A 27,911-nucleotide genomic window follows, 5' to 3' on the forward strand; every position below is an offset into this window, starting at 1 on the left:
GTCTTCCTTTACCCCATGTCCCCAAAACTGTTTTCTTCAGCTGCTGATCTGTAAAATAACAGAACTATATTCTCACATCACAGGATATATTTATGTGCTGAAAATCAGTGGCTATATTTACACTTTATTTCAGTTGTGTCAGCATGTGAGCACCATTTCTCAGTTCCAATTGTGCGTGCTGGTGCATGTGGACATTGTCTGTCGGGTGCAGGTTCAGAATTTGTCACTGAATGGACTAGAAGTTTGTTCCAGGACCTTGTTTTGGATCTAACTAGTTTGTGCAGTATGTATGACCAGGGAATTTAAAAATAAAAATTTGTGTGTGAATTAATTTGAAGGTTTCAGAAACTCTTGTAGAGAAGCTTATGAGCCAAGGACATTTTTTTAAATTCAGATCAGCACTTGAATATTGCACTTTGAACAAAGATAAATGATAAGAAATCAAAATGCTGAACTATTTGCTCCCTAAGCAATAAAACTCATCATATAAGCTGGATGTCTAAAAGAAGTGACAATACCAAGTGATAAAGCTACAAACATGCATACAGACGTTGGGCAGAAATTAAGATGCCTGGCATCCTTAGTTCTGGTTTACTGCGAATGCTGAATATTTGATTTTGCCCCAGTGATATTTTGTAAAAAGTAAAATCAGCATCAGAGCCTTCTCCCAAGTCCAACAGAGTTCAGGAGGTACCCAGCCTAAAAAGTAAAACTGGATTCACCTTATTCATATGGATCCTTTTCCAGAGAAATAGCTGTCAAGGGATTCCTTGCTTGGTGTGGGGTATTGTCTGGCTCGACGAGGTCAGGCAGAGATTTGGCAAGCAGAGGTTCTCTAGCAGGTAATTTTGGGCCACCTTGTGCCATCCAGGCCAATGTGTCTGAAAAATTCTCTTAATTTTCTATTTCCAAGGCAGCAAAAAGACAGGGTAATGAAGAGCCACAGCAAGGCACTGCCCTTTTGCAAGACATCAGAACTTTTCAACAAAATGGGTACAAAACTTTTCAGATAAATGATGTCTCTCTCTCTGCATACACACACTCACTTATATTTGTTAATATCATTCTTAGAAATAACCACATTGTTTTTGTTTACACTTTCCAAGATAATTTGGCCTTGAGCAAAAATCAGCAAGATAGATTTCAATCCAAACAGATGAAGGTGGGCAACGCTCTAGACAACAGAAACCATGTCTAATAATTGAAAACGTAGGGGTAGCAGCAGAATGATATACTGCTATAATGCCATCCTGACAATAGGTGAAGATAGAACTGAATTTCTTGATGACATCATCTTGCTGAAACTAGTGAGAGTAGAGAAAAGCTTTTTGGTTCATAGACATCAAATGAAACTTTGAAAGTAACAAACTCTAGTAAAAGAAGCTTAACCTTGACATAAACTGTAAATTTTTGCCTGTAATTTTCAAAGCTGTATTATTTGCTAGTCCTTTAAGGATAAGCATCAGCAATATCATGCAAAAAGTCAAAAGAATTTTTTAAAGCAAGGAAAAGATCTTGTTCTTTTTCTTGAATTCTTTCAAAATTGTACTCAGATTCATAAGGAATCTATTGTTGTCATGAACAGAAGCTATAACAGACAGCACTTTCTTCTACAAAGAACAGGAGGCTTAAGAGGAGGCCATTCTTATGTTTGATTTTAATATTAAGGTAATTGACTTATGTTCATCTGAAGTTCCCTTTAAGATGGATTTCAGTTGTCAGAGCTCAGAGTGGCAATACGTATATATTTTTAAGTCCAGTAACCCCTAGGTTTACATCAGGGCTCCTCTTAAGGCCTCTAAAAGACCTTTGGGACTCCGTAAACTACTACAGTCTTTTGAAGTAGAATTTTTTATTGAATGTTCTGTGGTAGACAGTGTTGTCAACTACTATTAATAGTAGTCCCATCAGTTCCAACCAAATATGAATGGAATGTGTCTGAGGAGCTTAGGCTTTTTTGTATGCAGCTATGAAGTAAAATTTGATCAGTAGATCTTATGGTCAAAGAATTTCATATGCAAGTTTGTAAGATTTCCCATTTTAAATCTAACCAAAGGTCTATTTAGCCAAATAATCTGTCAGATAAATCTCTAAAAGGAAAAATATGGTGGTTTTTTAGAGTTTCCGTAGGGTTTTTCCTTTCCTTCTGACTATGGTTGACCATTATTACCACAGCGTTCAATAGGGTTTTTTTCTTTCCTTCTGTCTATGGTTGACCATTATTACCACAGCGTTCATCCATCACTTACCATTTTTGCATGAGAACCCCTTTAATCTGTAACTGTCTCCCTGATTGACTATTAACAATTGGATTCCAGGAATGTCAGCTCCCCACGGATAAATAAATCCACATAACAGTAAATTTTCAGGGTTTTTTTTTTTATTTATTCTTAGAGAAAGACAGTAGTTTATAGTCCTTTCACTTTGCCTGTTGCTAAATTTAAGTATAAGTTTGTTGACTCATTGAGAAATAAGAAAGAATTTACATTTACTTCCCAAGGACTGGTAGGACACAATGATTGCAGCCCACACTCACTTCCTCATGTATTCTCCTGCTTCCCTGGAAGCATTTTTCCTATGGGTTGCTGACCCTTCCCATCTCTCTGATACCTTTTGCTGAAAGCTGTCAAGTGTGACTATTATTTTAATTGGAGGTATCTCGTTGATGTGCCAGACATCAGCTGTTTTTTCCTCATCCTCTTGTTTCAATGCTTCTAAAAGTTGGTCTGTGCCCATCCATGGTGCTATTCAAAGAAGAGCAGACACAGTGCTTAGAGACATATTTAGTGATGGTTTTTGTCAGCGTTGGGTTGATGGTTGGACTTGATGGTCTGAAAGGTCCCTTCCAACCCAGGCAATTCTATGATTATGACCATTTCATAGCTGTTTCTTTGCTGAGATTTACATCTAGTATTTCTTGGCATTGGTAGACCACAAGTTTGATTAACTTTTTGCTACTGAACCTATACATTTCTGACAACCTTTCCTGTTTGTGTGACACTTGCATCACTGCACAGTGTAAGCAATATTTGTCATAGTAGCTGAATCCACTTTCACCTTGTTTCATAAAGAGAAATATGTACAGGCAAACACATCCGATGTTTAGCAGAACTGGCTCAGCATTTTCATATGCTCAGTGATACTGCAGTTGCTCAGGTTCTACAAGATAGAATCATAGAATGGTCTGGGTTGGAAGGGACCTTAAAGCTCATCCAGTTACAAGCCCCCTGCCCTGGGCAGGGACACCTCCCACCAGACCAGGTTGCTCCAAGCCCCATCCAGCCTGGCACATAAGGTGCTAGTTAAATGATCCTGAGTTTGCTATATGAGATGTACACTCCAACACCAATACTTATGAGATCAGAAGCACGTCAGGGAACTAACCTTGGTTATATAATAGGCAACCATTTCTGCTGGTATATTTGCTTAAGAGCTATTAAGTATTTCCGGAGAAATTCCTTTCTGTAGCTTTCTTTTCCAAATGCATTTTCAAATACTGGGCTAGAACAATATGTAGGAAGGCAAATAACTATTCTGTAAGTTTATCAGAATATATATGAATCAATTTTTACAGGGCAGTTAAAAATATTCACTCACACACCTAATATTTGTTTCTCTTTTACCACCAGTTTATTTTGCCCCTGTAAGAAGAGGAACAAAATGACTGCCTGGTCTCCAAGTAAGATGACTTTGTTATTAAAATAGTCCAAGAAGTGGGAAGGACAGAAGAAGTATTGAGACACTTTATCTCCTGTCACTTTTTGCTTGTGCACAATAATAAATTGATGCTGACCTCTACTTTAAGGAGTTGGTAAGCATTCACACTTGTGGGAAAAGCATTTTTGGAGTTCATTTTGAAGTACTCTTTGCCAGAAAAGAAGCTAATCAGAAATCTGAGATGAGCAGACAGTTTGTCAGGAAAAATACAGAAGTTCATCTCTGTTAAGTTACAACCAAAGCTTGAAAAATTATGCTATTTTGTCATAGATTTAACTGACATAACACTATTTTGTTACTTAAGTGAACTGGTGTCATTGAGATGAGTTGGGACCTGGGAACTTACTAAGTTGGGACTTATTTCTAAAGATACTCCCTAGGAACTGTAAGTTTGATCTGAATTACTTGTCGTTGAGTTTATTCTTCTTCATATCCTTAATGCCCTCTGTACTGGGCAAAAAAGGACATGGTTTTCTGCAACAGGTCATCCATGCCGAATTTTGTGTTCTTCTGGACCTAGTTATCTTGCTTACATGGGCTGCATGGGGTGGAGAAGTAGAAGTAGCTTTTGTCAATGCTGAAGTAGATGACCTCATGTCTTGTCTTGTCCTATGCAAAGTCAACACAATTTGGGGATAAAGAAAAAAATAATTTTCTAAATCTATGAACTCAAGGTACTACGAAAGTAGCACCTTTCCATGGAAATCTTAAAAAAAAAAAAAATTGTTTGATTTAGCCATGTATTTTTTATGGGGAAAAAAATAGTTATTTATAATCCAGATCAATTGATGGTGCACATCAACACTCCTAATTGTTAAATACACTTTCCAGATTATATAGCACATAAACATAGAGTATACAAAAAGCTAGAAAAATCTTTTTGTTACTGCTGCTGGAAAAGGGATTGGCATCATCCCATTTTGAATTAGATACTCTGTTGAAATCTCTAAAAATGCAAATTTTTAAAAGTTGATAGTTGTTATTCTACTCAGGCCTACTTCCAGAAACTCTTCAAGAAAGTGACAAATTAATCTTTAAAGCCCTCACTCCTATAAATGTCTCTGTCTGCCCAATATGTAGTGTTAAAAATTTATAAGCTTTAGTAATGTGTAATGACATACAACATTAGTACAAAACCTTAAAAGGAAAAATACTTACATGAAGTATTATTTTTATTTAGCAAACATTAAACTGTGAGATATTTGCAGTAGTATTCTTAAAAATACTATTTATACTTATCTTTTGATGGTGAAAAGAAAGTTCTAATGGTTCATGACATTGTGCGATACTTCTATAGAACTTCAAAATTATTTTCAGATTGGATTGAGGCAAGTAGTTGTGTTATTTAATACCTAATGGATGAAAAAAATACCAACAAATTTTAAAGAATGCACAAATAACAGTTGTGGTGATAACAACAACTAACTCTTAACTAATACTTCGCATTCACATTTCGCTAATCATGGGGAATTTAATTTAAATTTTTAAACATTCTAGGATTTAATACGTATGTGTGTCTACTTATCTAAGTATTTTTGGAGTATAACATGGATTTATATAGAGATGGATTTTGAAGCACAGAATAGTGAAGTGTCTTGCCTTAGGTATCAGCAAGGATGAAAAAATGGATACTGTTCGAATAAAACAATGTGAAGACCAAGTTATAACAGAAAGCAAATGAGCCTGTGGAGTCAGAAACAAGCTACTCTACAACGTCTGTCTCTGTGCATGGACTGAGAGTCTATGGAAAAAATTGCAATGACTTTTTTGTTTGGTTGGTTTTTTTCAGTGAAAAAGGCATTAGGCTTCCTCGTATTTTCTGAAGGGAAAAAAATACACACAATCTGGCAATATTTGCATTCTGTCTTGCTCCATGGTAATTTTCTTGCCTGCTCTGGAGATTTGGGTTAAATTCATTTTCTATTGATAAAGCAAAGTAAACTGCAAGAAAACCAGTTTGTCTCTGCCTCCCCTTCTCTTGCATGTGTATCTACAGAGAGGAGTGCCTGTTTGTTTGTTTTTACTTTTAACTTGACACAGCTGAGAAAAAAATAATGTAGTTTGCTTGCTTATAATTTTCATCCCTGTAATTAATAAACAGGGATGAAAGGGATTGAGATCCGTGGAAGAATATAATAAAATGTTTGTTTAAATTGGATACTTACAGAAATAGAAATAAAGATTTGGCAGAAAAGCTTTTCTATGTAAATTATACCATATAATCTAAACTGTTTTAAAGCTTAAAAACCATTAAAATCGAATAGAAAAAATAGAAGAAACACCCAGGAAAAACTGCTATGTACAGGATGAGCTTTTAGACGAGCAGTCTCAGCTTGAAATTCTCCAGCTGGACAGTGATGCAGTGGAAAAACGGATAAAATGCCACAGTACTCAGGTAATGGCCTTGGTACAACGTTTGTTTTGTCTAACTGTAGGTGTCCACAGCCTCGATGGGAAAATAGGAGGTGAGTTTCTCAGTTCTCGTTGTGGTCATTGGAGACATAATCACCTCAGTGAGTGAAATCAAGGCTTGAATAAATACCGAGCAGCTCAAATATTAATGTCTGTTCTCAGCTGAGCTGAGAGTCTCTCCAGGTGACCGTACAGCCAGGTCCCCACTCAGCCTCGTGGGAGTGTAGGTATGTGGTCACTCTTAATCACCTACATGCAGATGTCTAAACTGAGGTGATGGTGATCTGATCTGGTAAGTTACCTTTCCCCAGCAATTCACTAAATGATACACAATTATTTTATTTATCTATTACTGTTACTGATAAGTGTCCTAAATATTTCACAGGCATAAATACTGGTCATTACTCTGAACAATATCCAATCCAGAAAGACAATGATTTAAGAGGGAATGATTTAAGGCAGAGAGAAAAAAATTATAAAATAATATGTGATTTTTCCCAGTGTCTGAGTCTTATTTTTTATATGTAGATGATTTGTTCTTTTGGAGTTTGGGTTTGTTTATTGGTTGAGATTTTTTTAATAGAAAAAGAGGGATGATAGAATGTGTTTAGATTAGAAAGTGGGGGAAAAAAAGAGAATTAGTAGAATGACTGAGACCCTTTTTCCACCCTACTGATACCACAAGGGACTAATGGAGATGGATTATTTACTGTATTATTTCACTACAGTGGTGTATGAATTCTGGAGCATGACTGAGCCTTGAACAGAAATAATATAATAAAGTTTATTCAACTGAATTTTGTTGCCACCTGTGGGCTGTATGGTAGCAAAGTGTTTCCATTCAAAACATTTAAATGTTTGGGAGTGGGGTGAGGAAGATACTGGGTGAAGAAAACAAACAAGTTTTGATTTGTCAAGGTTCTATTGCATACAAGTTCTCTGGAAATATTAGTTGAAGAAATTCTACACAAAACTTGGATTAATTTTTTCACTTAGTTTTATGATAAGTGTTTTGCTTTTCCAGTATTTTTAGTATATGTCATTAGGGTATAAAAAAATATTTGAAATACAGTAAATTGCTAGTCATTTGCTTGAATAAGTATTTTTTAATAAGGTGATTTGAGAGTATAGAAAGATTTAATGTAAAGATAAATATGCAGTGAAAAACTAATCAAGCAATTGAAATAGTTACTCATGATAAAGCCAGGGTTATCAATGTATCATAACACAAATTGCTTTATGAATATTGATTCTCCCCCGATAGAGGCAAATTGCTACTGGGAAAAACTGGTTCCATTAATCTTCTGAATGAGTCAGTTCCCAAGCTCAGTAACTTGGGAAGGTGCACTGAAGGTTTCATCTTTCTGAAGACTCTATTTATTATCTTTACTTATGTAAAGAGTTCATTAGGAAGATTTTTACATTGAAATATGGTAACTTTTTAGCCTCCTTTAATGCAGTCATGCAAGTCTTTAACTACCAGACATAAAACTGCTTAATTCTGCAGATATTAATGGATTCATATGTCATAAAGTCAGAAGAAACACTGCAATCGAGTCTCGTGTGTGGCACAACGCGGGCCATAGGACTCCAGTGTATTAAGTACTACCTTGTGTCTAAGTAAATGTGATTGAGAAGGAGTGTATTAAAATAGAGGATACATTTTTTTAAATACATTATTGACCTTAAATAGTCAGTTAAGAATTCATGACAATCCCTCGTAGGTTGCCTCGGTAAATCTAGCTTTTGAAAACATGCAGCATGTTGATCCTCTATCATTTTAACATCTTACTCAGAGAGTCACATGAAGCCTAACATAGAAAAAAAGTATTTTATTTTATTGCCTTTATCAATAATTTTTGAAATCTCAGAAAACCAATCCAGCAGATTGTAGGACAAGATGTGTTTACAGTACATCCATAATAACTGTAAGAATTCTTTTAATGTATATTTGTTCTTTGTAACTAGAGTTAATGCAAGTTAATATGGATTTATGATATCAGCTTTTCTGATAGTTTGACTGGAATAGATGAGGAACTGCCAGGGCGGAATTGTTTAAATGACACTGTTAAACCCTGAAAAGTATTAGTTGAGAATCAGTAGAGCATTAGTTTCTCCTTTTTTTAAGAATCTTTCAAGGTTTCCAAGACCACACAACCTAAAAATGGTCTAGAATTTTCATAATGGTGCATCAAAAACTCTTGGGTATGCTCTACCTTGGCAAATTAAAATTAATCTGTACCTCTCTGGTTGCAGTCGCTTTTATCCTAAGCCAAGATACTGCGTATTCCATTGTTATTTTTGATTTCTTTAATTTCTTTCTCTCTCTTTTTTTTTTTTTTTTAATGGGAGGGGGTGTGTCTATGTAACATTTGAACAAACTACAGAAAACATTGTGTTTTTATATTCAGATACTTTGAATTAATTGCATCCCAATCTTTCATTTTTATGAGATTTCTTTTCTTAGGACACTGTTTGTGTAGCTGTGCAGAACTGCAAGTGAGTGTGTGCATGCAAATCAGTGTCCATGAGTATGTCAGTATGTCTATGTGCAAGTTGTCATGTAACATTTAAAAAAAACCGAGGACATGTTTGCACCTCAAAAGTATGACTTTTTCAAGATTCCTTTTGCAAGAGAACTCATTAATTTTTAGTTCTATAATTAGCCCCTACTCATGTGCCTGAAACTGATATCCAAAATAGAATTCATCAGCATTTTTTAAATTAATTTTTTAATTAGTATTATGCATCTATGGGGAGTGTTGTTTATAATGTGTCAAGGTAAGGAATACTGTGGCAAGCACAGTTTAACAGCTCCAATACAACCACTTTCTCTGAACTTTCTGAGGAAAACTCAGATTTTCTCCTCCAAGTCTAGTTTTCAAAACCATGTTTTGAAAGTCTCCACAAAGTTAATTATAGATGTTTAGCAGTCTGGCAACCTAAAATGGCTTAATTGACCTTGGTTAGAATGCTGTTTATCATGCCTTTGAGAACACTGTTCCATTAATGATTTGGAAGTCAGCAGCATTATGATATCAAATGTTTCTAATTAGATCAAATTACTCAAAGGGCTAGTTTGTTTGTGTGTTTGTTTCTGACAACAGTGATTAAGTGGTATAGTGACTGCTAGGGCAGAATTTCAGAGTGTTACTATTCTATCTTAACTTCTTAGTAATTTTCTGTCAATAGCGTTATCAGGAAACCTCTGTGTATATGTTACTCTAGATCTGTCTAAAATAAGCAATACCTACCAGGTGATCCTTTTGATTTTGTTTCCCTTGAACAAATAACTACTGTCGAAGGTGAAAAAAAAAAAAAAAAAAAGGTTGCTTTTCAAATGGAATTTCTTTTCAGTTCTCCCATTGTCATAGTTTCACAAGTGAGCAATTTCACATTTTATTCTGAAATAGCTTGAGGCAGGTGCCTAGAGGATGGGGAGAATGGCAGACTCCATTTCCTTGTGGCATATATTAAATTTTAAAGAGTATATTTACTTGGGCTTCTGCTGGATTTAGTCAAACTTTAGCTGACAAATAAGTAATTCTATTCTAAATATTTTTTTTTCCTGTACTGAAGTTTCACCTCTCCTCATTGAGCCTTCAGGATTTCTGCATTTTTGCATATAGTACAGTGTTTTTGTTAACAACCAATACAGTAAAGACCATGCTGTAAATGAGAAAATTCAAATAAAGAGATAAATTTTCAGGGGGGGGAACCAGGACATTGATTTACATATTGTTTTAATACAGAAAAGGACAATACCTCATAAAAAAGTTTCATTTGTACCCTCATTGCTATTTACTGTTACTGTTGCTGTATCAATAGCTATTATATTGCGCTGCAGGACCTTATGTTTAAATCTCTTCTAACTACACCGGCTTTTTCAAGCATATCTTTTAAAAGGCTAGTTTGCACCAGAAAACTTCTGGTGTTGGTGCAAATGCATTCGGATGAGGTGATGTTAATACCTGCACAAAGTGGAATTAAGGGTACATTATCCACATTTGCCTCACTGGATCCCTTAGATTGTTGGAAAATAAGGATTAATAAAGAAACTTCTGAGTGACTGCCAAAAAAAGGAAAATATAAGAGTTTCAAAAATTTAGTCCAGAGTCTGACTCATGTCTATGAAGACTCTTTCTTTCATTTCTTTTTATTATTCTTTAATCAGTCCTGTTGCTTGTCAATCATATGAGACCGTTCTCCAAAATGCATGGCAGTGAAAAATTTATCCTAATTCAGTATAACCTCAGGAAATTTTCAAGGCACCCTTATGATATACTATTTAGTAGTGACCTGAACGAGGGGGTGAGTATCTGTGTGTGTGCTGCTGTTCTGCTATTTCTGCTTATGTGACATTTTAGTTTCTGCATGTAAAATGCTTTAGAAATTACTGGTTTAATTTACTTTATTTTTCTCTTTGCTCCTCAATAATCCTTTCCTTTTCCAGGTTAATTTACGGAAATCTGTAAAGAGCTACATGCAAATTCCTTGCTTCAAAACGGATATTTCTAGAATTATAGCTATTATGTCCTTACACAGCCACCTCACGTGCTGTGTACCGCATCCACTCTATAACAAGTTATGCTTATGGAAATTGGGGTGTAGAAGAGTCGATGTCTTTTATGAGACATCACTTCATGACTTTTATCTTCTAAGTCAAATATAACTGAAGAAATATCTCAGGCTTGCTAAATTGACTTTGAACCACACAAGGTAACTACACAATGACGTAATGTTAATTTAGAGAAATATTATGATATGAGAGGAATTCTAGTCTGTTCATGTGTGAGAAGTCATATTGGGGATAGAAAAACTACTTTAAAATAAGTAATACCCTACATCTTACAAAACTTGGGAGGGAAACCGTGCAGGGTAGTGACTTCTTCCCTCTTCTTATGTTGTCAGTGTGTGGCCATGACTTCTGTTATGCTTTACTTATATATTTCGTAAAGATCATGCTCTGGTAAGCTCACAGCTCCTGGAGCACTTCCACAGCCACTATGAAAGTCAAAGAATTGAAATATACAGTTTCTGTTTTACTTTTTGTCATCTGTATTAGATATACGTATAGATGGCGGGCAGTTAATATTTGATAAAAGGGAAAAAAAGCCCTAAATGTTCAAATATATTATCTGTATACCTGATTTTTAATTTCCTTTCTTTGAAGATACTTCCCAATAAAATATACGGTGAGTTTGACTAAGTCTTCCCCGTTTTGTGCCTTTATTGCTTGGGGGGAATATTAGGTCATGCAGATTGGGAAGAACAGAGGATGAGAAAATATTCTACACTGAGAAAACATTGTAATTTCTTGTAATGTTTAGTGATGCAGAGAGAAACTGAAGCTTGTCCAGCTCAGTGCATTCAGGTTAGATTTAGGAAAAGATCTTTAGAAAGAGAAATCAAAATAATTGTGTGTGTATACATATAATGTTAATGTACCTGTGCTTCAGAAGAAAAAAATAATTAGTTTATTAGTATTCTCATTTGATGTCCAAGATATGTTGAAATTATTCAAATACTATTTAATTAGCAGGAGGGAAGGAAATGTCACATAGTGATATTCAAGCACCTTTAGATATCTATAAGAAACTCGAAATTTAAGATCCAAGGTCAGAATTTAAAGACTTCGACCTCATGTGTATTTCAGTGTGGAGAATCTGTTTACTCACCAAGTGATGAGTACATGAACCTCCTACAGGAAGATGAGATAATAGCCATTAAGATTTGCTGGACGAAATCATTCCATTTTTTCTTCGAAGGTTTTTGGTCAAAGGTTGAGTTGTATGAAAAAATATTAGCAAGGCAGCAAGGGGCCATTATTATATATATATATATATATATATATATATATATATCACTAAGGACTTTGAATTCCTTTGGAAAGGAATATTCAGGATTTAAAAGGGTATAAGTTTATGAGAACATAACTACAAGTATATATTGACAAGGGAATACTTTGCTTCATCATACAGCACTGTGGAATCTTTTCCATTGAAAGTGTTGCACATGATTCCAAATAAAAATATTTTAAAAAGCTTAAATACCACTACTGACTGTGTATTGTAAGATAGATAATAATTAGGAAAAAGCAGGAAAACATATAAGGTGTTATATTACTTTTGACACTCTATAAATATTTAGGGATGGGGCAGTAAAAAATTATTAGTTTTTTGGTAAAATAAAAAGTTCTGCTTTCTTTGGTTGAAAATCCATATTCCTTGACTGCCCAGAAATTCTAGTGTCTTTTTTTCTCAATAATTTCTATGCTTTCTTTTCTCCTTATTCAGGTTCCTTTTTCATTTTTCTCTTTTGAAACAACTTGTGAGATTTTGATTATTTAGTTTTAGTTTTTCTGTGGTTCCAGCTTTCCCAGTTTCTGTTCCCTCCCATTATTCTGCTCAGAGCATTAGGCTGAAATTGCTCTGGGGGGTGAGGACACACGTGCCACCAGGACAGAGTAGGTGTTTGTTAGGAAGTGTGGACTGTTGTTCCCGTTCTGACTATGGTATTTATGTCTTGGTTGTCCTTGTAGTAATCTGTGTTAAATGGCAGCATGAAAGCAGGGATGGAAACAGACCTTGCTTTTTACTGAACCGGTCACAATTTTGCCTACCAGGTTTAGCAGGCAAAAGTCATACTTCAAAATAAATTCAAAATTTTATGGTTGATAGTTCTGAAGGCCATAAGATTTCTTCATTTACACAAATTCTTGATTTCTAGAAAAATTGGTCAAGGACAAGGGCTTCTTACTGCTTCTGAATGAGTAGGAACAAGAGCTATTTCGTGTTTCTCAAGAGGTCTGTAAAGCCCATGTTCCACACTGTACCTACAGTTTAGTTACAGATTTGCAGCGAACATTTGTCCTTTCTTCAACACCTTTAATCAGTTTAATTTCTCAGTTCTGTTTTCTGTGCTGCACTTCCCTCCATATGGTCGTTTCTCTCCAAACCTTTCTTTCATTAAATTTTTCCCAGTCTTCCTCACTTTAGCAGTTCTGCTCTGGATGTGTATTGCTTTGTGTATTTGACAACTTACCTGAAGATGTGGCAGTGTTAAAGTGTGGTATAGAGAGACCCGAGTTAAATTTTAAACAGATTATTCCATTTGTAACTGCAGCCTCTACAGAGCATTTTCAGTTCAGTAGCAGCTGTAAATCATAACCCTCACCCCCTCAAAAAAAAAGGGGGGAGGGAGGGGGAAGAGGAGAGGAAAAATCTCTTGCATTGTACTTTGTATTTCAACAGCTATCCTGTGATGGGAACCCAAACAATTTGATTTAAAACTTAACAAAGAAGTATCCCCCACTGTTACACTGGAGACATTATTTTATCTGCAATGTTGATGAACCTAAAAATTAATGTTATGAATGCTCTGGTTCTGCTTCAAGAGTTTGGTTGTTGGGCTGATGTCTCACATCTGTGCAAAGAAAATACTGTTTCACCACCTGCAACATCTCTGTGCGTAAGGGGAGGGACGTCTGGGTAAGCAAAGATGCTGGAATTCCTGCACATTAACGTAGCCTTTGTTCTTTTCTTCTCAAGCTCAACTTCTCACTGTGCACATATAAATTTTATCTCCTCTTCTTTACTCAGCACTAGAATGCTCAGCCCTAGGCTTCTCCGTGACAATGAATCAACTGACTGAACGCTCCATTCCCAGCACAGAAATACAGGCACTGGGGACCATATGACACACAAAAATTTCCAGAGGCTTCCAAGTGTCACTCAAGCTGAGTTTCTGCAGAGCTCTTGGAGTCTACATCTAAAGTGAGTGGAAAAAGTTTGCTACTGATGTTGACTCTTCAGCATTAGAGGAAAGTGCTATGTATGTATGACGCACTTCTAATCGTAGAAAAGCTTATTTCTTCTTTCTGTTATTGGAAATCTGGTTTCCACTTTTTCATTTGTGTGACAGTTATGGAGCATATTTTATGTTTATCTTTAATTACTTTCAGAGGAAAGAGGTAAGCTATTTGCTCAGTTTCAGGTTTTGATATTTGAGTGTTCAAGAAAACAAGGAATCGTGAGCAGAATAGTTTACTTTATTCTTATTTACAAAATCCCAGCTTCTTTTTTTCAAAATTTGTTTTATTACTTTTTCCTGTGATTAAGTGTTCATTATTAAAGATGTTTAAAATTGCTAAATGTAATAAACATAACTGTTCTGCAAATGTGCTTTAAGCATCAAATTACTTTCCTATGACATTCTGATATACCGGGTATTCTTTTGTTTCTAAATAGCTTGTATTCAATCTGTATTTTTTATGTCTTTTATTATCTTCCAACATATTTGCTGTTACAAAGAGTCTAAACTGATAAAATCAACTTGATTTGACTGATATCTGGACTGTTCAAAAATGCCTTGATGAGTGGCTTGACTCATTTATTATTCTTTCCCTCAAAACCATTCATAAAAACTCCAAAAGACATCTCAGCTGCACTGTAGATCCCTAGCTGGGATTTGAGAGAGATTCTTTTATGCCGAAGAGGAAAGTATAAGCCCCCATTGTAATGTCATCTCAATGACCACTCTTTTAATCGTTTCCCTGTGCTGCTCAAACCGTCGCTGTGGCTACTGTTTATTCTGAGGTACCAGCTCTTCACCAAGCTGTGGGGTGATAAGGGACAGGGTCACCAAGGTTTTGCAAAACAGTAGACAGACACACTTGGTGGAAGATAATGAATCCCTGATTTGTTTGGAACTATCAGTTCTTGTCTTGTCCTACCTGCTTTGGCATCAAAGTATGCAAGAGTACCTGTTCTGTCAGCACAAGGAGGAGGTTTTACAGGTGTTTATCAAAGACAGTTTTTGGAAGAGATTGCCATAGAGTGAAGCAAATCATATCACAAATTAAAATGCATAGAAATGAGAACATATTTTTTCCTTCTGGAAAAACAAAACAAACCAAACCAACATTAAAATATTTACAGACCTTGCTTCTCTGCATGAAAAATCCATGACCTGGAAGGGGCACTTGTTCACACTGTGGTTATGAGGCTTAGATCAACATCATTTAAGTAGCTAGAGAATATCCACATATTTTGGAAACAGAAATCCAATGGAAGCTTCCGAGGAGGGCTACCTTAAAACCAGAGGTTGGAGATTAACAAATTCAACAAATCAGAAAAGACTCAAAAGTCCAGACCACATACTTTGTAGCCATCAGTAAAACGCTGAAAGCACATGTATATCTTAAAATATTTATGCACATGTGCGTGCATTTACTGTACTACCAAAAATGTTTGGATTGTACTTGATCCTTTGGGTTAATAAAATGGAAATTTAGAGGAGAGGTGAAGCCCGTATGACATATCTATCAAAATATTCATTACAAACAAAACTCTTCATGCTTTTTAACAGTAGATGTTATTTTATGCACATGTTTTGATGTCAGCATGATTATCTCTTTGTCATTCCTAGCTTGCAAGTACTCTTCTTGCTTAATTTGACAGCATTAATTCTCCTTCTCAAACTTTTAAATGCGTATTTCTTCAGGAAAGCTAGCATTCTGTTGTCAAGTATATTTTTACCCTACTAAGTAAATCATCACTGACCTTTTCTAGATTGTCTGCAATGTCCCTTATTTGACATGATTAACACTATGCAATTTATAGATCATCTTTTATTTCATTGTAGCATAAGTACTCTATGAGAAGTGCAGTTTATGCTGAAAAATGTAATTTTTCTCCCACGTTTATTCCTGATGTATACCTTTTTTTCCAGTTTTTGGTTATTTTTTTACCACTCTAATATCTTCATTTTTTTTTAATTAAGAAGTCATTAAAGAAGGAGGTGAGAGAAATAAAGAAGTAAACATGAACTTTATTAAGTTTGAGCTGAATGAGATCCATAAGATGTCCCCTGTGTATGAATTGCTTAACTGAAAAGTTAGCACAGAAAATAGCTCCAATATTTTCCCAGTGTTTTAGTTTGGGACATTGTACCTTCAAGGCGTACCTTGATGAAAAGATCAAAGTTGAACTGAATAGATATTTTCCAAAGGAAAATGTCTACACAGCTAGATGTGTGGTAGATCATGATTAGAACTTTGAATTTAATTGAGTCAGGGTAAAAACCAGTAATTAATGAATGGAATGCCATGTATTAAAAAGAAAATGCAGGGAAATTTTTTTTGAGCTCAGGCAAACACACTTATGGGCTTTATTTGACAAAATGGCTCAGCAGAACTCAAAGCTGTAGGAGAGGAGTTCTGAAATGGCACCTGCCTACTTCTCCATTTGTAATATTGACAGAACATGGATTTGTAGTATGCAGAGTTGACAATTTCCAACCGGATGTTGAAGCACTGATCTACATGACAGGAATTGTGATCATTAGTTGCCATGCTTGAAAAGGATGTGGACAGATTCAATGTGGTTAGGTGCAATCAGTCCTGAAATTAATGCATAAATGGAAGAGACACTTTTTCATTATTGCCTACTTTGGGGGAAACAGTGGGTGCAGTCCTGTCAGAGTTCAGACTGATAGATATTGATACAAATCATTTTTATATGATCTGCCTATTTATTAGAATTGCTTTTCTGCTCTCTATATGGAAGTCCATGATGCATTACATTCTGAACTTCCCAATGTTCAGATTGCTGTTCTTATTGCAAGAAATAATGAAATGGATTCATTACTTTATTCTTAAAATATTCTGATTTATTTTAGGATATAATCTCTTCAATTATTTCATATACCCTTTTGTTGTCTAGTTCATTTATTTTACTGTAGAAGGGAACACATTATACATATTTTTGAAGACAAAAAATTTCAATAAATATTTTAAGAGTATGCAAGTACACAAACAGAAACAGGGAAAAGGACCTGAGAAGGTACAAAGTCCAACAGTGTTTTCAGCATTAGTGAAACTCAAGATTGTTAATGTCATGACAAACACAGAGGAATTACGAATACAAGCAACTGTTTCTTGGATAAACATCTAAAAAACAGAAGAAATTTTTTGTTGTGCTTTTAGATTTTCTTTCAGAATTATGTTTTGCAAAACAAGATTCTTTCACTTTGAACCCAGAATTACAAAGTTGAATCAAATAATCATTGGAACCTCAAATTTTGCATATAGGGGGGTTCTCCTTAAAGTATTTATCTTTTGAATTCAGTATATGAAACTGGGAAAACCTGAGTGCTGAAAGAAACTGCTGTGAGTTCTCTGGACACAAAGTTATTAAAAGGAAATTAACACTACTACAGTGATACAAACAATCTGATTAATAATCATTTATTAGTCTAGGGCTGTAGCATTACTCTGGGCTTCATGCCAGTATCTCTCTGAAGAGAGTTGTGCTTGTGGAGAAAAAGAAGAAAATATATCCTTCAATGGTAGTTTAAAAAACAAATCAAACTATTTTGAAGGTGAATATAGATCACTCAAAGTAGCAGCAGGAGGGCAAAACACTGGTCAGACATACAAACAGAAATGTATCATTAATGCAAACTGACAACGTGTAACTCATTGGTATTTTCAGCTGGGTTTGGGTGCTTATGTTCATAAGAAGTCTTCCTTCACCTCTACAACATACTTTATTATTTCTGCTATTTCTTGGGCAGTTAATGTTGAGCTGTGTAGCACCAGCTAGCCTCTGAGCTGTGTGGGTAACAGCCATGGGGCAAGTGACTTTTCATGATCCACTTTATCTCCATTCACCTTTGATGGGAATAATACATTACAGTGATGAGGACAATTTAAGAATATTTTCTTTCTCTAGAATATTTCTTTATTTTATGATTTATGTTAGGAAAACTGATATTTGCTTGATACAGTGTTATTGTATAAATAAAAACTGAACAGCCATATTCTAGGCTGAGAACGAGTTAAAACAGCATCAGTAAAGTCAAAAAGAAAGACATGAATGACACTGGTTGAGAGAACATAAGCTTTCTGGTACTCTATGTGAAAGACACCTTGGTTCTGCTTTTGAACGTTTTCCAAAGCTGCAATAGCAAGTGGTCATATTTCTCCAGCGCCCCATTTCATAGAGAACAAGGCTAATGTTCCTTGCTAGAGTCACAATGAGATCTACTCCACAAAACAGTCCTTTTGTCATCAAGATCAGCACTGAGCAGCTTCCTGAGCTGAAAATGATTTTGGCATGATTTAAAACAAACTGCTCATTAACAGCTTTCTTCAGAGGGAGAACATGGATGACAACATTGAACTTGTTCAGCTTTTCCAGTAAGGCAGCCTTCCAGGTTTCAGGAGCTTGCAGAGCTGTTTAGATGAATACTATTTCTCTCAACCAAGGTCTTCCTCTCTGTGTAAGATGGGTAAGATCCATCCAGGCCTGAAGGAGGAAGCATTCATTGGAACTTGAGACACGTAGAATTAAATAAGGAATGATGAATATGTCTAGGAGGCTCCAAAAATCATGGAGATGCCTGGGGTAATTGTATCTACCATCCATATCGTATGTGCAGAAGCTGTTTGTTAAAATAACATTAGAAAAAATATTTGAAGACATGGAAGTGAAAACAGGATTATTGAAGCTAGTAACTTACTGTCTTTTTTTCTGCTTCTACACCTCTCACAGCTTTATTGGGTTGACTACTCTACTTCCTTTGCAAACTCTTCTTCTCTCCCTGCTTGTCCCTGAATTTTTTTAGTTGTTGGTGTGGAACAAGAAAGTAGGCAAGCTAAAACTATGTAAGACAAAAAAGGGAAAAAAAAAGTCGATACTGTAATTGTTGAGAGAACAGTCATTAACAGCTCAAGGACTCAAGAAGAGAAATGCTTACTTAAGAGAGTATAAAAAATTAAAAGCCCCTCAGTGAACAGGATGATGCTGATTAATATATTCCTAGCAGCAATGGAGGTTGACCTTTCCCCACCTGGCAGATGACTGCCTGGTCACAGAGATTTGTTGGTTGTCTCTTGGGTTTTGTGAGCAAATTAATGCTTGCTCTAGAACATATTAGTTCCAGACACTTGATCTTTGAGCATTAGCCAATAAACAATTACACTGTGTTTTAAGTTGTGTTTATCTTGTTTGCAGAGTCACCATCTGGCAAAGAATATCCAAGGAAATCCAGAGAGGTATGATTACAGAACCAGCATTGCAAGAAGGTTGTTGCAGACCATGTGAATGTTCAGTGTGAAGATCCTGATGCGCTTTACAGAAATAGCAAAGCTGAGAATGGGTGCTACATGATTGCTTTTTCCTACACCAAAGAGTTTGCCTAAGCAAGTAGTTTCCATCTCCTGCTCAGCTTGGCTTCTTTTTGTCTAGCGAGAGCGTGAGCAACAGCCGTGAGCAGCAGCTTTCTTACTGCCCGTCAAGGACAGAACGAAGCACTCGCCTTCCTGGCCACTGAGAAACCAGATAAAAGGTACAAATCCACCTCCCTCAACACTAAATGTTTCTTTTCTTGACTGGATGAAAAAAATCCAAACAAACAATGGAAAAGGCTGCCGTTTGCTGTCTGTGATTTTCAGCAAACCATTCTTCGTCATCCTCGGTTTTTTGTTGCAAATAAGAGTGATTTTGTGATGTCCCTTATTCCTCTTCTCTGGGGCCACAAGAGTAAGGAGGGAGTACTCTTCTCATCTGACAGTTCCCTCTACAAGCCAAAAGATTTCCTTAACTGTTCTCCTTCTTGTCCACTTCCTTTTGCACTTAGTACTTGGAAGAGCATAGAACTGATTTTAAGCACTGTAAAGAAATATTTGAGCCACATTATTCATATAAATTATTTTATCTCTTGATTTATGTAATTTGTGTGCCTGAAGTGGATGATTTGTTTCATTGAGATCACTATAGGAAAAAAACCCAAACAACGTTAAAATTAAGCATTAATAATTCATACATTTTTTAGACATTTGTTTCAGTTAAATAAAATAGAAATGTAGCCACATAAAAATCCATACAGTTTTAAGCTGATTAGATCAATAAAGTATGATCTCATGAAGGATTTTATTATTATTCTTCCCTTCTGTGCTAACTGCCTTTAGAAAAGGAGTTTCTGTACCTATTTTGTTTTGGAATACTGCAAAACTGTTAAGTGGATTTATTGTAATATCATTCAAAACATTCAATTAGTTCAAATGAACTTTGTTAAGATTTAGTATTACAGATAATTATAAAAATGATAACAAATAAAAATAAGCCTAAACATTCTTTCCAGATGGTTTAACTTAGATGAAATATCAGCATCAGTCTTCATAATGGAATGAAATGTTTGAACTTCTTTTTCAAAATCTGCTGATTTCATTGAAAAGGGTTTCTTGAACTGAGATGAATCTGGAGAAACTCATGCCACAATATCAATCTGAGTCTATGAAGACCTTGAAATAGTAGTTATGAGGAAACCTGTACTTAAAGTGTTTTATACATGCTAACTTTTTCAGTGATGATGAAACGTGGCAAGTGGGGGTTAATGGGGTTGGCAGAAAAGCAAGACAAAGGCAACAAGTCAGTCTGAAAGCATAAAAAGAAAAGGGAACTTAAAAAACCCCACATGCACTTACAATCTGAACATCAGCATCTATTGTCAGCAGCATCTTATTTTTCCATCCCACTAGGAAGAATTTCATCTTCAGGCTCAACTTGGGAGAACTTCAATATAAAGCTAACAAGACACACCCATCTATGTCATCTTAATAAAACTCTCATACCAGTGCCTCTAAATAATCCATATACAACCAGAATGAAAGATTAAAGTATACGTTCATTAAACTTAATTTCATTATGAAGCTTGCAAAATCTGGAGTAAGGCTAGTAACTAGTATATAGTTAAATCCAACATACGTTCTCTTCCGATTAAAGCAAAATATAATCAGACAATTTGAATATGTAGTACCATATCCACACAATGATGTAGATTTTTACAACTGAAAAATAGAAACTTATTGAAATTTATCTTGCAATGGTATTACATACATTCCTGTTCTGATACTAAAAAACCCTAAAAATTTAATATGCCTAAGTCCCATATTCTTCCAACTGTATCAATAGTGAGGAAGGTGAATGAACTGGGAAAGCTACATCCTGGTTTTAAAGAAAATGCCATCTGACTTTGAATTAAAACTGTCCTAGAATTGTAACCACTGCAGAATTGAAGTCACAACCAATTTTCACATAGTTAATAATAGCTGCTCACAAATTGAAGTTGGGGATAAAAAAAAAAAGAAAAAAAAAAAAAAGAAATTTTTTGATGGAGCTTTAGTTGGAAGGCAGATTTATTTATTAACAGTATCTCTTGTAGCTTCCTTTCCCTCTCATGAGGTGTGGAGGGTGAAATTTCAGTGGTTCTGCAGTAATTCTTTGATAACTCTTCCCCAGATGTTCTAGTGTCAATCAACCCCACCTCTCTGTCTCTCCACCTGCCCCCTAGCACCACAGCTCTAGTGTTTCCATCCCTGTGGGGTTGTATTGCTGTATTACCAGGAGAGTTGGCTGGCACGGGGAGGACGGGGCTGATTGCCCGGGCTTCTGTGCAAGAATTGCAGCAGAATTACAACCCAGATACTGAAATTGTAGCCATGGAGGAGTTTGAACGGAAAAGGTGATGGGAGAGAGGAATTGCACCTACCAGAGACATCACTAATAGTGGGAAAGTCTCCCTTAAATTAATCCTTATTAAAAACAATTTGGGAAAAGAAATTACGAAACCTAAACCTCATTTTGAAGTACGACAGTTTTGAAAAAGAACAGAAAACCATTAAAAGATACGGTCCTTTTTCAACTACTGTTTGAAAAACTGTTTTTCTAAGTATTGTAGAAATGTTATACTGTTCTGACAGCAGTACTACTCTAAAGCTTTGATCACCTAAATATCAGGGATATATTAAAAGCTAAATAGCAGGTTTTGTGAGAAAAAACAGTTAAAGTGTATTCATTAGAACATAATTTGGCATTCCCATCCTGATTCTTCATTCCAACGACAATTTAAAAAACACACATACATAATTTCCTTAAAGTGGCATTGCGGCATTTAAGTACAGAATAAGTAGATATTTTAGGGGAATTTCAGATATGTTATTAACATCCACAGACCAAAATCACTTTAAAACCAGACAAATTTTGATTTTTTTTTTTTCCAAATGTCTTTTGGAAGTGATTTAACAGAATTTTAATGCCTCTGAGTTAATAAATTTGTGTTATCATAGTTATATTTTAAGATAGTAGGATCATTACGGCATATGGGGGCATTGCATAATAATTCAAAACCCTCACTGACTCTCATCTCGCTTTAATTTGCTGTGTTATGAAATTCACAAAGCTATTGCCTATGCTATGAGAGATACATTTAGTAAAAGATTTATATTATCCATCTATATCAGTATCTTCAAAGTATCTTTGCAGTATGTCATAGCTTTCAGCTGCTTCCATTTCATTTTGTGATACAGCAGAGATCATATATGATATTATATAAAACATATATTAACTCAGTTGATTCTTCCATCCAGAGCTTCCAATGTAGAATACTTGTTTCTGGGACTTGCAGCTTATTACTGTTGTTACTGGTTTTACCTCTTTGGTCTTAATTCTGTTATTGTTGTAACTATTTAATTTTTTTCCCTCTTTGTCAATGTCAGACAGTTTTGCTCCCTGGAATAAATAAGGTGTACTATACATTCAGATCAATAGGTAATAAAATTTAGCAGGATTTATTTTTGTTACAAAGTACCTGCCCCAGAACAGGCTATCTATACAGTTTTTACAGAAAGAGTAGTACCAGCTTTGATGAAGTGTTCCCCAAACTAATAATACCATTAGCAGTTCTCTAGTATCTTGGCTTACACTTTTTGGTGTGGATACGGATAACGTTACTCAATTTGGAATACCTAAAAACCTTTGATCTCCCTGAGCACAGTGACTGTTTGCACAGCTCTGTGACCACCACACAGCTGTGACTGGGTAGATAATATCCTGCTTCTGACAAGGAATGAATTCTTAAGGTCCTGAAATGTATATGTTTCTGACACGAAGACAGAGAGGATCCGCTTTGTTCTAGTGAATGTTTTCCCTTACTGCTAAATCATGAACCCCTCCACTCTGGACAGTCCCTTGGCATTACTCCACCCTACACACATCCCTCGTGTGGTGGTGTTTGAAGAAGGTGGTTCACCAGGTGACACTGCACCACACGTTATTTCCTATTCTGCACTTAGCATTGTACTTCTTCACCCTGCAGAGTGACTTGGAACAGAGCCAGTCAAATGGGGAGCTAAATAATCTCCCTGATGGAATTTCAGCACATGAGGCGGCTCAAGTCAGCTCTTTTGGTGAGGTAGGTCTGCAGCACGTGACTCCAGACTGGGAGAATCACAGATGTTGTGGCTTTCCAAAGGACGGGAGCTCTGTTTGTATTTACTCCTCTTTGCTTCTCCACCTGCCTTATCCCATCAGATCCTGGTTTCGTGCCACTTCACTGCTACTTCTGTTGGCCTGGTGTAGCTGTGGACTGGAGATGGGACACTATGACACCTGCTGAGGAGGACCCGGATACAGAGAGGTGGTTATATTTTTAACCCAATGAGTTTTCCCATCCAGTTCATCATGTTTCAACAGAGGAACCTGGACTGACAGAATGCAGAGAGTGTAGGAAAGCAACTTAAACTAACATTTTTAATACTGCTTTTGCTTTCTAGCAACCCCTTGACTGCATGTTGGGCTAAGAGAGAAAGAAGGTGTCATGGTCTTCTTGGGAAACACAAGGTCCCAGAACCACAGCAGGGAATGAGGAAGTTGACATTTTACCATGACTGGCTTCTACCTTGTCTGATAATTCTCTTAGAATCATCAACACATCACAGATAATATGATACTATATTTGCTTTCTCGATGAAAGTCTAAGGGTCTAATGTGTCTCGGGTGAAATGCTGGTAGAAACATATCCGCTGTTCCTTGTTTATTAAGTTTCTTACTTGTTCAGTTCTAGCTGTTAGTATGTGGTTTCCTCAAACTGTTTAGTGTCTTATAAAGTATCTGGAAGCTTCTTACATAAATATGAAATAACGGGGACATCAGTGTAGCACCAAGAATTACTCTCTGCACAAAAATTTCATGGAAGGGGAACAATTACTATCAATCCGCTTAAGATTTCTCTAGAAGAGAACAAAGCCAGAGAAAAGCACTTATCTTTATCAAATCTTATAACAAAACACAGGATCTACTTTGACAATGAAATTAAGTTTGTTCTATAAATATTGACTGGTATTACTAATAGTTTATTATTTGCTTCTTTATTGACTGAGTCCTGGATTGGGGTTTGCTTGTTTTGGTTATTGTTTTTTTTTTTTGTCCAAGACTGTTGTCAGGCTACATTTACAGTTTCGTGAAAGAGTGGAGGACTCAGGCTGCTAAAGTTTTTTTCCTTGGCCTGATTTTCCATAAGGCTTAATACAAATTATATGTAGTTTTGGATTTAAAAAAAAAGAAAAAAAAAAAAGAAAGAAGAAAGATAAAAATGAAAAGAAATAAAAGCGTTACCTAGGTAAGCAAAGTCATTTAGTATTATTCAACAATTAAATTGTTTTTATGGTATAAAGACTGCACCTGTTTCTTTTCAGAATTTCAAACTGAAATACTTGTTAAAGAGATTTCGTCATCTCTGTCTACTAATAGACCTATACCAGTAGGAAGATTTTGTTCTTTGCTATGTTTTTGGGTTGTTTCCTGCCTTCCTGCCATCCTCCAGTAGCTAGACCTTATTTTTCGTAATACTGGGACCCAAGATTTTAGTGTACTGTCTTCAGTTTCTTGTATCAGTTCCGTGCTTTTAATAATGTCCTAGTTTTACTGCTTGCTTAATATTTTTCCATTTTATTTCTAATTTATACCTTCACATTGATACAAGTGAACTTTCATCAAATCTTCCCTGTTTCTTGAGAGAGGATGTTTTCTTGTCTGTGAGCCTTGAACCCGACGGCGGTTCTTGTCTCTCAAAGGTATCCCAAAGCACCAGTGTCAGAAATCCTTGCTTTCTCTCGTGGCTTCTCAGGGGAAGTTATGTTAGTTATTATTCTGTTCCTTGAACTCTTAAACATATAAAGAAGGTCATTCAGAAGCCTAATGAGAGAGCGTATGACATTATGCTTGCAGTATGCATTCACCCCTTTATTGGAAGGATTTCTTTGTATGCAAGTTACTCTGCCTTCCCCAGTTCAGCAAAGTTAAAGCTGTGTGAGCTCTCTAAAGTGGATGCCATGATGCCATGTGGGAATAACATATATTTGTACAGATTAGGCTTTATCTGTTCAGAAAAGGTATCACAGTGTAGCTTTCTTCCATTTTGACTATACAGGTACAGCTGAAAAAAAAATAAAATTTGTTGGTTTGCTTTGCTTTAAGCTGAGTCATATCTGAGCTGTACAATGCCCTTTATCAGAATTAGGGGGGAAGGTGGTTTGTGTTGTCATGTTCATGCACTGAACTGAATTTTTTCAATGCTTACAGCTGGATCTGCATCAGGTTTTAGGATGTATAGTCCTGGCTTTAACAAGATTCTGGAACAGTCTATTAAAGCAAATAATTTTCATGTATTCTGGCATTTGATTGTTTCTTTACTATCTGAAAATAAAAACAATTAGGGAGATATTACAAAAAAAAAAAAAAAGACATAAGGGAGTGAGCATATTAATAGTGCAATGTTGCAGTAATTTCTGCAAAAAAGTGTGGATATATATACAGGCATAGGGCAGAATTTGTATGAGTTTTAACAAGTAATGCCCTTTAACCTGCCTCACTGACACCTGCACAAAACCTGCGTGTGTATGAGACCAGCCTGGACAGTGTCAGTAGCGGTTTCAGCTCACGTGGGATGCAGACAGGAATATGGAAAGGAGCTGTCTGGTTTATGCTTCTTCTAAAGAAAAATAAAGAAAGAGTAGCAGTTTGGAGGAAGTAATTGAGGCTGAAAATAAAACTAACTCCTCTGAGATTGATGTTCCTTACTTAGAACTCTGAGTTAGTGTAGTTTTGGAAATTTAGCTATTACTGGTTGATCGTTTCACTGGATGATCAGGGTGTTTTGATTTCTCCTGTGGACTTAGAAAGTTGCAGCCTTTTCTGCCAGATATGGATGTCCGTACCATACTTTTATCATCTCACCACTGGACTACTGAGAGGACTCATTCTTATTTTCCTTTGTAATTGCTGTTGAGTCTATTCAGGGGCTGAAGCTGGGGGTGGATGTGCTACTCTTGTGACATCTGTAAGAGGTTAAGAAGTTGTGTGCCTGCCCCACTCATCTCTCATTTGTTGGTTTTCTTTCCCTTCCTTCAGAAGTCAACACTTTGACAGCCCTTCTTTAAATGACATGCTAATCTAGCTCTACCAAAATGAAGAAAAACTTTTTAAAAACATGTAAGACTATTTTTATCGTGTCGACAGCCTCTCTTTAGAGAGCCATGATATGTACAAAAGAGGAGGTCATGTTGGGAAGCAGTGAGCCTTGGTGGGTGACCTGGGAAGGAGAACCTCCCTGCAGAGCTCTGCTGAGGCCATAGGGGTTTCGCTGACCAGGCTGAGGTGGTCCAGAGCAACCTCCAGTACTTCTTTCCCACAGACTGCTTAATATGTGTGCTTTGACTGTAAAATATTTATTAATCTACGGCTTCCGGTACCTGAAAGTTTTCCTTCTTTTTTCACAAATTACATGGGAATAAGTTTATCTACCCTTTTTTGTACTTTAAGTATCTAAAAGTAAAAGTACTCTACAGCATTTTATGATGATTTATTTGTTAATACACCACCAGAAAGCATTCTCTGATATGCAGTTTGAACTTCTCCATTCTTAGTTTAATCCTATTACTGCTGTTTAAATCCCTGTTTATCACCCAGAGTGATTCTTCTCCTGCCTTGGATTTACACTCCCAAGATATTCAGAGCCTGTTATCAAGTCACGCCATTTCAGCACAGAGTAAGCTATGATATATTATACATATTTCATAATTCTAATTCTGTATTCCTCCACCTGCCCTGCAGTTTTGTGACAGTTTGTGTTGTCAAAAACATCTTTAGTTTCTGGGTGGAGTTTTGGTAATAAGGAACCTGCAAAACAGCAAGGATTTCAACTCTGCTGCTTCTTGAGTAACACAAAACCCAATGGAAGTTAAATACCTGATTTTATACTAGGTCTAAAGTGAATGACTATAAGACTATAAGGCTATCCTATAATGTGTCTCTTTTCTTTAATAACGACCAAAACCAATGGTGCCTTTATCATTTGTGTCTGTAATGTTAATTAGGTTCTATTAGAAATACTCATCCAATTCACTGCTGTGATCAGTCCAATAACTGTTATCATTTAATGGCTGTATTATCATAGTATGTAGAAACCCAACTCAGCAGCTGATATCCACCCATGCCAGGCACTAGATGGACACAACAAGAAGAAAGTCTTTTCAGCAAGGAGCCCACGGTCTAAATAGGCCCAAGCACCTAAGACAAGATGGCAGACAAGAAATGAATGAAGAACATGACAGGAACTGGAGGGACACAAGGTGACAGGGTGGTCACCATGGTGGGTGATGGTTTCAGATATGGGGATTCCTGGGGCTCTCTTAAGACAGTGGCTTTCATTCTCTCATTAAGCATGTTTCAAGTAATTTCCTTTCAAATTCTTGCCTTAAAAAAAACTTTCATGTTTCATTTTCTACATTTCTGATCTCTCCAGATGGCATTGTATTACCTCTTTGTGCTGATTGATCTCTGCTTTGTTACTCTTCTCTACCTATTTCTTTGATTTGTGTTTGGTTGACTGTCTGCAGTATTCTCTAGTCTTTGCAGATAACAGGATAACATATCAATAAT

General features: G+C 36.0%; 1 long non-coding RNA gene across 2 annotated transcripts in view; it reads left to right on the forward strand.

The window, feature by feature from the left end:
• Positions 1–25,639, forward strand: part of LOC106893712 — a 35,004-nt gene extending 9,365 nt beyond the window's left edge. The window contains exons 1-4 of one of the 2 annotated variants that reach the window (XR_001413153.1): positions 8,924–13,904; positions 19,149–19,482; positions 23,290–23,385; positions 23,505–25,639. This is a non-coding gene — a long non-coding RNA (uncharacterized LOC106893712). Of the gene's footprint in view, positions 1–3,629; positions 3,812–8,923; positions 13,905–19,148; positions 20,404–23,289; positions 23,386–23,504 lie in introns of those variants that run through there. The other variant, XR_001413154.1, reaches the window with a different exon arrangement.
• The last annotated feature ends 2,272 nt before the right edge of the window (positions 25,640–27,911 follow it).

The sequence above is a fragment of the Calidris pugnax genome, unplaced genomic scaffold, assembly GCF_001431845.1.
Source record: "Calidris pugnax isolate Ruff unplaced genomic scaffold, ASM143184v1 scaffold61, whole genome shotgun sequence".
NCBI lineage: Eukaryota > Metazoa > Chordata > Aves > Charadriiformes > Scolopacidae > Calidris > Calidris pugnax.